Source organism: Gadus chalcogrammus, chromosome 23 (assembly GCF_026213295.1).
Source record: "Gadus chalcogrammus isolate NIFS_2021 chromosome 23, NIFS_Gcha_1.0, whole genome shotgun sequence".
In the NCBI taxonomy this organism is placed as follows: domain Eukaryota; kingdom Metazoa; phylum Chordata; class Actinopteri; order Gadiformes; family Gadidae; genus Gadus; species Gadus chalcogrammus.
Window position 1 is genome coordinate 16,199,556 of NC_079434.1, and position 10,201 is coordinate 16,209,756.

The window sequence follows — 10,201 nt, forward strand, 5'->3', positions numbered from 1 at the left end:
ATCAGGACCACCCCTAGAGATCAGGACCACCTCTAGAGATCAGGACCACCTCTAGAGATCAGGAGGACCACCTGAAGAGATCAGGAGGACCACCTCTAGAGATCAGGAGGACCACCTCTAGAGATCAGGAGGACCACCTCTAGAGATCAGGAGGACCACCTCTAGAGATCAGGAGGACCACCTCTAGAGATCAGGAGGACCACCTCTAGAGATCAGGAAGACCACTTCCAGAGATCAGGAAGACCACTTCCAGAGATCAGGACCACCTCCAGAGATCAGGAAGACCACCTCTAGAGATCAGGACCACCCCTAGAGATCAGGACCACCTCCAGAGGTCAGGACCACCTCCAGAGGTCAGGACCACCACCTCTAGAGTTCAGGACCACCACCTCTAGAGATCAGGAGGACCACCGCTAGAGATCAGGAGGACCACCGCTAGAGATCAGGAGGACCACCGCTAGAGATCAGGAGGACCACCGCTAGAGATCAGGAGGACCACCTCTAGAGATCAGGAGGACCACCTCTAGAGATCAGGAGGACCACCGCTAGAGATCAGGAGGACCACCGCTAGAGATCAGGAGGACCACCGCTAGAGATCAGGAGGACCACCGTGTTGATTGCAGATGAGCCCGAGGCCACGGTCTGAAATCAATGGGCTCAGAGCTGTAGAATCTATGCAGGAGAGCAGCCCCACCAGCCTGGGCTCCACATTGAATTAGTCTGCTAGAAGATGGATGTGGAAAAATGAAAACATTGATACGAAAGAAAAAAACAACTCAATGAGGCGCATGAAAGCTTTGAATATGAAGATTACTTTTCTTTGGAGGAAAAAACAATACACAACAAGCATTTTGTGAGCTAGGACATGGATTAGCACACTGTGTACACACACTGTTCTGTTGGATAATGGGGGAGAGCTGAGGTATGAGAAATTATTAGAGGAGGGGTGGAGAGGCTCTGTGTTGAGGGAATGGAATTACTTATTAGGAGAAGCTGTTATTTAGAAACAGAATCAGTCACTTGTGTATTCATATTTATATATATACTGTATAAAGTGCCTTGGTAAAACCGATATATATATATATATATATATGCTTCACCAAGGCACTTTAAAAATGGAAATGTTCAAATTCAGAAGATCTTCATTATCCTTCAGTGGTATTCTTGTTACAGCAAGTAAACAAAACGGGACAAAGCATGAAACACACGCATTACGTAGTTCTTTCACTCTTGTAGTAATTGTGTTATTGAATATATTCAATATTACTGCAGCAAGCTCACTTTGCATTTCAGATATCAATGCAACAATTGATACCTCCGTGCCGAGTTAATGTGACTAGCACTACGTGTTTTACCTTCTGATACCGTAATGATTGTATCCAGGAATTAAGCAACTCGGTTCACATAACAATTAAAAGATGTTTCTACATCCTTCCACAGCCATCAGCAAGGCAGAAGTTTGTTGTGGGAAGTTCAGACGTTTCTACTCGGCTGCATTAATGTCGGGGCGACGCTGTTTTGTCAGTCGGGTTTTGTGAATGTGCTAAAGGCTCTGTCTGAATACGATAACATGTCCCTTCTTGTGGTCTTGTATCCTCACTCTGTCATATTAATCAGACCAAGTACTGTTCCAAACTCAATCAAGCAAAGGCCGTGTGTGTGTGTGTGTGTGTGTGTGTGTGTGTGTGTGTGTGTGTGTGTGTGTGTGTGTGTGTGTGTGTGTGTGTGTGTGTGTGTGTGTGTGTGTGTGTGTGTGTGTGTGTGTGTGTGTGTGTGTGTGTGTCGTTCATAGTGTTCCTATCAGGGCTCGTAAGCCTGGTGTTCAGACCTTCCTGTATTTTTACATCCGGGTCAGGGTCAGGGTCAGGGTACGCCCTAACCCTAACCCTAATCGTTCCAACAGTGTCTAGGAGGCCAGGGTGTTGCCGATAGACCTGATTCACCTTGGGGCCATAACGGTTAGTAAGTAGGGCAAACCTTGTGGAATCCATTACAACTCAAAGGAATGAGTTGCTAACACCCCGGGTGCTAAAAAATAATGCATTGAGCCGTCATTGTTTCCAAAGATCCTACGGTCACTGAGCCCCACAATTCAGGCAGTGAGGGGAATGAGTTTATGGTGTTACCCTGACCCCCCTACCAGAAGAGCAGATTTCAAGATATGTTTGGTTTCTTTTCCTAAAACCTCCCAATAGCTCCCAGTAAGAGATGAATGTACCACTGGTCTGCTGTCCCTCTGGGCGGCATTGGGGGGTGGCTGGGGCTCGCAGCAGAGACAGAGCAGATTGGTAGGCCACCTCATGGACAGATGAAATGATAAGCAGAGGAGATAGTAAAGAAGAGAAAAGGAAGGAAATGGACAAGAATCAACAAGTGGGAGACGTTCTACGCCTGAGGGAACCAGGGTTCTGTCACCCCACCCACCGCCCGCCCCGCCTTCATGGTGAAATGGAGTCCTCTTCTCCACCAGTCATCTAGAGTGTGGAGACGCGTGTCGAAGGCGAGGTGTGAAGTCTCCTCACCTGCCGGTGCACAATAATGAGAAATCGTATCTGCTAATTATCTGCTGGCCCTAATCTTCTCCAAGTTAGGATGGTGGAGTTTGTCTGTCGAGTCGAGAGCTGTTATTATCAATACATATCTATATCTATATCTAGAGAGAGAGAGAGAGAGAGAGAGCGCGCGCGAGAGCGAGCTCTCGCTAGAAAGTGGAGTTTTTGATTTTGGGATTAGCAGTGAGTATATTTATTTTTAATAGAATGCATATTTTTCGACAAAAGTCATGCATCCCATACATGGAATATAGAAGCTTATCACGATTTAGGACACCTTATTTTGTCAGATTTAGGACAAAATATCCAATAGTCATTTTCGCAATCTAAAACTGAATTAACCTACCTTAGATATGGATTTTATGCCGACTGCCAATGACTAATCAATGAACAACCGTAAGTGATGTTTCTCAGCCCATGCAACAACTAGACAAATAATTCAAATTTTTTGGAGACGAACCCACAACACACCTCACAAATGACCCTACAGACGCTAACGTAGCGATATTCAGCATTATTCCCTCGGTTGGTCAACGCGGAGGAGCAGAGTGGAGAGCAGTGGCCCCGGGAAGCCGAGGGCCGTCACGTTTGATTACGGGGCTCTTGGCTCGCTGCCCTTTACCACTTGGCTGCCGTCTATCTGCAGCCTCCCTTAATGAAACGCGGGTGGCCGGCGGTCCCTATAGGTGAGCCTGCCGCTAATAAAGGAGCTGATCGATGGCTGGGAGAGAGAGAGAGGCGCGGGGGCCGCTCGGAGGCGCTCTGTCTTAATGTGAGGAGCAGAGGTGTGCCTTCAGAGGTGGACTCGCTCATCTTCCTGAGAGGGAACAGCGGCCGGGAGGACGGATGAGGGGAGAGATGGGGTTTAGATTAAATGGTCAATCAAGGCTGCTTTTCTCCGGAACAGAAACCTTCTCACGGTGTGTTTTCTTTCCAGAAAGACTCCCCCATCGACTTGGCTCTTTATTTCTGGCTCGACGCGATAAGCAGAGTTGGCTTTTACCATTTTGGAAGAACATGACGTTCCTATCTCATCGAATAGGACTGTCTGTTGTCTCAGAGTCGGTGGTCTCTGTCACTGTAAACGGTTTTGATTAAACACGCGTGGGGATTCGACCCATCGACAGGTTGGCCCGTTAGAAGTCTTCCGTCGCCTCCGATGTCACGGTACACAGAGCGGGAGTACGAAGGAGACTCCAGTAAATCAGGTGCATGTTAAATCCAGCGTGGAGCACCAGTAAGTCCCTGGCGCGTTGCTGCCTTAATGGGTGTGTAAGGCACCTGACCCGACGCCATCACGCCCCTCACTGGTTGGCAGACTCGCCCAACATAACGTAATCCTCTCTCCCTCCTGTCCTGCTCAGTGTCAGAATGGAGGGTAGGCCTAAGGGAAGTCACTGCTCTGGCCCAAAGACACTAAAGAAGTCTCATCCAACAAGGGTGGATGAATATGTTCAAATATAGGTCGACAAAGATGAGGATATTACACAACAATGCGCTTTCATGGGGTCTGAAGCTGGATGAGGTCTGTCTGTTTCACATTCACCTCGAGGTGATCATGAATTGTGTGGGCTGTATGAAGGTATCAACGAAGGACCTGATGAAGGTCCAGAGTGAACGTTATGGCTTCACCTCCTCAGCACTCTGATGGTCCAGCTCAGCCCATCTTCCGTCTCTTTGGATTATTTGTTTTTTTTCCTTTTCCTACGCAGATTTTAATTTTGTTGAACTCTTAACACAACTCAATGTGGATTTGTTTTGAACTTTGACCTCCATCTTCCTTTTCGAGGCGATAATCTCTTTGCGTTTTGAAGGTTCTTTTTTGTCAACCTTTGTCACTTGAATGAACCGAAATTTCTCCTGGAACTGGCGATTGAAGATCTGTTTTGCCAAGTGAGCGTTCTTTCAGTTGAATCCTTGCAGTGTTTCCCCCACACTCGGCGTGATAACTTCAGTTTTAGAATAAAACTAACCCTTATAATGAAATATATCATTATATACATGTAATAATATATATTATTATTGTTGATAGAATGTTCAAATGTTGATATTATATATTTATATATTATAATAATATAGATCTATTAGGCCAAAAACCATCCACTCACAATAGTCTGCCCTTAAATACAGTCTGACCTTACATACAGTCTGCCCTTAAATACAGTCTGCCCTTATGTGTTTGCCCTTAAATACAGTAGTACACCCTTAGGACCTACATATCGTCTGCCCTTAAAAACAGTCTGCCTTTACAGTCTTACCTAACGGTCTGCCCTTACATTCTGCCCTACAGTCTGCCCTTACATTCTGCCCTTACTCACAGTCTGCCCAAAACGGCCCACTGGGAACAGGGAAGACACCCAATGGCAGGAGTATGAAAGGCCAACCACCACACGACGGTCATGGTGTTAAGTCCGCTAGTCAGCCCCGTTGAGGACGTTGTAGTCCGGAGAATGTTGATGATTCCAGAGAAACAGGCCTGGTGCCCATCTGACCACGACATACACAAGTGTCAACGCAGAAACCATCAACATACGGCTACAAAGTTTACAGAATATTCACAATCTTCTGTCTATATGTACACACGCACGCGCACACACGCAAAGCAAACGCTGGCACGACTCATGAGAGTAACACTTGCACGTGCTCTTTCTCTCTCTCTTCCAAACAAACACACACCTACTCGAGTGCTATTTAAAGAAGTCCAATTAAATGTTATGCTCAATATAATCCATCTCTCCAGTTTGATGAACTTGTTGCTAGAGAACGGCGGAGAGAGATTGCGGGAGCTGGTTACCTCCCACCGCAGAGCTGCGGGGCTCCCCGCAGTGCAACAGCAGCCTCTAGAGGCCGCAGGCGGTCACTGAAACACTGTACCCACAACACATTAGAACTGAAGCTCTATCAAAGTGTCAAAGTATCAAAGGGCTCTTCTGTGAGACCACGCTGCCACACAAGCCTAGTGCCTTCATATGGCCAGCAGTGATGGACCAACATCTAAAACCAGAAGGACATTTCTGACACATTTATACTCTCCAGGGCATCAGTTCTAAATAAAGTTAACTGCCAATGTCACCAACGTAGTTTAAAACCCTCTGTGGGTCCTTATAGTGGCGTCAATCTATAGAGGCTTCAATCTGTAGCGTCTTCAATGTATAGTGCCTTTAATCTATAGAGTCTACAATCTATAGCGTCTTCAATCTATAGTGCCTTTAATCTATAGAGTCTACAATCTTTAGCGGCTTCAATCTATAGCGTCTACAATCTACAGGGCCTTCCTTCTATATTGCGTTCAATCTAAAAGGCTACTCTCTGCATGTGTGATAGTTCTCGTTCTAGTTCCCATGTCCTCAGATGGTCAAATACAATTGTAGATGGTTGATCTTAAGTTTGGCAGGTACACCCTGAGCTATCTCCTACCGTTTCAGAAGAGTTCTGCTTTATGAATTGCATTATCAACACTGTGACGTTGTGTGGTTTAAGGTGAGCTGTTTTCTAGTCGGCCGCCCAGCTGGAGACGTTGATGAAACAACCCTCCGAACTACATGATGAGCCGTGATGATTAGGGCAGAAGAAGACCCCTTCCCATCCCAGGGTCTGGATGTCCACGGCGCTCACAGTGCCTTGCTTCACAGCTTCCCTGTAAACCAGCCACTCTGAGTTCACTGAAAGGCTTCGCTTGTTTGTTACAAAAACCCCAGCTCTGGCGCGATCACAGGAGCTTTGTGTACCTCATGCGCCTCGTCAGAATGCATGGTGCAGCATGCTAATGAGCTAATGCAGTCCCACCGTTGGTGCAATTAGGCCTGTGTGCTCTCTGTAATTGGGGAAGGGCTAATGGAAACAGGTGTCTGCTGGCAATGACTCCTCTGTGGAGGGATTGGGGGTGGGGTGGGGGGGGGGAAGAGGGCTACAGAGTTCTTCATTTCTTTTGGTCGTTAAAACATCAGGTATGCAAATATATTTCTGTGTATTTTGTTAAGATGTTACTTATTGCCTCGGATACAATGTTTTTCATGCAGCGCTTTCTTACCGCGGAGTTCTTTTTTTGGACTACGTGACTATTTGACTTTTCTTTCCCATAGTTATTTGGCCGCCATGCCAATCCATCACGTAAATGGGCAGATTTTATTGTTATTTTTGCTCAATTGGATTTTAATGAATTCTGCAGTAAATAAGCAACAAAGAGGGAAGACAGTGTGGTGTCCCGTGATATCCGGCCCTCCCGTTGTATTAGTGGAACAATACGTGAGAGGGCTTTGAATACTCTGCATCAGGTGAGGCAGAATTCGATTTAGAGTTTAGTGTTTCAAGCAAATAAAGAGAGAGACACAATCATGCAAGGCAATTCCTTTTAATGCCTTCAAGGTCGGCCTTTTGTGAGGATATTGCTTTCTGTCTGCGCTCACTCACACTCTGTATGGGTAGACTATCCCCTGTGTGGGGGTTTGGTCTGTGCAGCTGTGTCGAGGTTACATCTCTACATCTATACGTCTACACCTCTTCATCTCTATCTACACCTCTACATTTCTACATCTCTACCTCTACATTTCTACGTCTCTACTTCTACACTTCTACACCTCTGCAGCTCTACATCTCTACATCCACACCTCGACATCTTTACAGCTCTATATCTGTCCATCTCCTCAGTAGCATCCTATCTGGATCAGAATGCTGCTCTTCTATCCGCAGATAACCCCTGCGTGCCGGAACACTTCTGTAATGTTTACTATTATGCTATTTGTAATATGGCCCCAATATACATTTTTATAAATAACCATATTTAAATGAGCACAAATACAATAACCCATAAATATTAATCTGTTCCACAATATACATAATGGATAGTATTCCATACAGGAATGCTGATAGTCATTACACTTAATCGGGTCTTTGCTTTATGCCGATTTTACACACGAATTTAGCAAGCAGTTTTAAATCCTTGCAATACATTATTTTATTATTTTATTTTAGTAACATATCCAACCGTTCTTAAGTCTCCAGACCTCTGGCCCCGGCCCTCACACTCACACACAGGTACGAACACGCTTGACAAGAAGCATCTGCCTGATGGAGTCCAGGGTGAGCCAGCATCTCTAACCAGGGCCTCTTGCTCCCCTCCACAACGCTAATCAAGGCTATAATTAGCGCTTGCCAGATGAGGGCTTTCCGGTTGAACGGGGACAACGGCTAACGCTGAGATAAATGGACGTCTCTTGAATGTGTGCTCATCTTGCATGCACGAGCGGAGAATAGGGGTCACGACGAAAACAAATAATTAGAGCAAAAAGGAAAATGAGTCGGACGTCGTTAACTCATGTGCTCATGCCTGTTAGTGCACGGCGGGAAACACGTTTGCAACACGGCTGTTCTTATGGAAACACTCAGCGTTGAAAAAGGGATTTCTTTAGGATTAGTTTCAGAACTTGATCTTGAACATGCAAGCAAGAGAAAAAGACGATCAGCGATGTATCCTTTCATTTTTTTTCCAAAAACTTTGGAAAGATATATTTTATAGGTTGTCTGGGTCTCCGTCTTCTGAATAGGCTCGGTCATCAGCCCACACTCTGTAAGGGAGGAATGAGGAGGTGCCAGCCAGCCCGCCCTGCTCCTCTGCCCAGGAGTCTGGGGCATTCACCTCACCCCTGTCCTCCTCTCCCTCCTCCACACATTGCTCCACCTCCTCCCCTGTCTTGTTCAGACTATTGGTAGCGGTAGTGCTGGTCCTGATGCTGGGAACTGGTAGGGAACGCAGTCTGGTGGTGAAACACGATTAGACCAATAATCGGTATGGATGTTAGGGCTCTCAGTTTGAGTTGGTTGGCTTAGCTGGTGGAGCTGCCTTCTGAATAGTGTTGGCCATGCTCTGACACGCTGTAATAAGAAAATGTAATTGATCACAACACTTGAAATTCCTGTTGCTATTTGTTTTCATCTCCTCCACTTTCAGATAGACAGACTTAAACACAAACCCTTACAAACTGTGGCCATAATACTCTGGCAGTAGAGACACGAGGGATGCTGCAGAATGTCTCTGGGGGTCAATCTAAGACTAGGGTCTATTGTCAGCAGGCCTTTCAGTATGTCTATTAACCCATGAGGACATCCTTTGGATAGAACTGCATTTGGAAACAATGTCAATGCAGTTCAACTCTAAGCCACATCCAAAACTTAAATTTATTTCGAGCGAACTCATTAGTCGAAAATTACAATTTATTTCGAGCCATGTCATTGGTTGAAAACGTTCAATTTATTTTGAGCGATCTCATTGGACAGAAATTTCATTTTATTTCAACCGATCTCATTGGTCGAAAATTTTGTTTGACCACCGTTCCCCCGTTGTGGTCATCAAGGAGTGCTCAAAGACAGAAAACATCAGATGCAGGAAAGAATTGATGGTCGATAAACTGTTATGCAAACATAATATCACGGTATGCTTAGAACACAAAATGTTGGTTGATAGGTCATGTTCAAGAAAAATGATTATGAATGATGAAGAAATCAATCATTTAATTTCCCTAAGATTAAGGGTTCAACACATGAAGCCGATAATGGTCAATAACCCAAAGTGGATAGGTTTCGTTAATCTTCTTCCATATAAATTCGGAAAGTAAAACAAAGCCACAGTTGACTTTGAATGAAACTTTGATTGAAGAATAGAATGAAGAAGAATGTTATTTTGTAGGTCTGTGGGATGCCCGTACATATAGTACGGTTTATAGCCCGTACATAAAAATTGACTTCCATCCCTCAACTTTTTTGTTGGGTTAAAACCCATTCTACATTCTAGAAATCCTTCTTGTGCAATTTGTCCCTCTAACTCTTTATCAACCCCTGTGCTGTCCCTAAAGGAGTGCATCAGGTGAGGTCGGGCGGGCAGGTGTGCACGTCTTCCAGAGCGCAGCCTGTAGTATTGATCAGGGTGCAGGGGAAAGGTGATCATTGGAAAAGTAATTAAAACGCCGTCCTCTGTCCTCTGTCCTCGACCAGGTTGTTTATCGCCCCGCTCATTAAGAGAGCGGCGGACTGGGACCCACTCTTCAACGGCCCACCTCTTCATCGGCCCGTCACCACACTGTGAGGCGGGCGTGGCTCCCTGCAAGGAAGGATGTGCAGAGCAGGTCTTTATGATAACACTTTGCATGCATAGAGTGCTTTTCTGACTATAGTGTGAAGACACTTGTGATGTAATTTATTATATATCATATTCATATAAAAATACATCAAATACAAGAGTAAACTAAACAATTAAAAGATACATAAAACATTAAACTAGGGGTCTCTCAAACAAAACGGTAGTTTACGGCTGTAGATAATGTTACGTGGTTTAGGCCTAGTTTCCAGATGTAGATAATGTTATGTGGCCAGTAGCCCAGTGCTGTTATCCATGGTTTAAACAATCATATGAAAAATAACCTTATGAGCATGTTGAACGTCGTAAGTTTTTATCGTTCACATTATAGTGTCTCCACATTACCGGGGTTGCCTAGCAATCAACGTATGATTTATACGTTACCAGAGACATGCTGGGCCTCAAGATTATGTTATTAGGCTCTAACATAATGGATGGAGGTTATGAAGCTGTTTGCGGATTCTATTCCAGCCTTGCTCTCACAGCCTGACGCTCAGCGTATCAGACGATTAACTTCCCT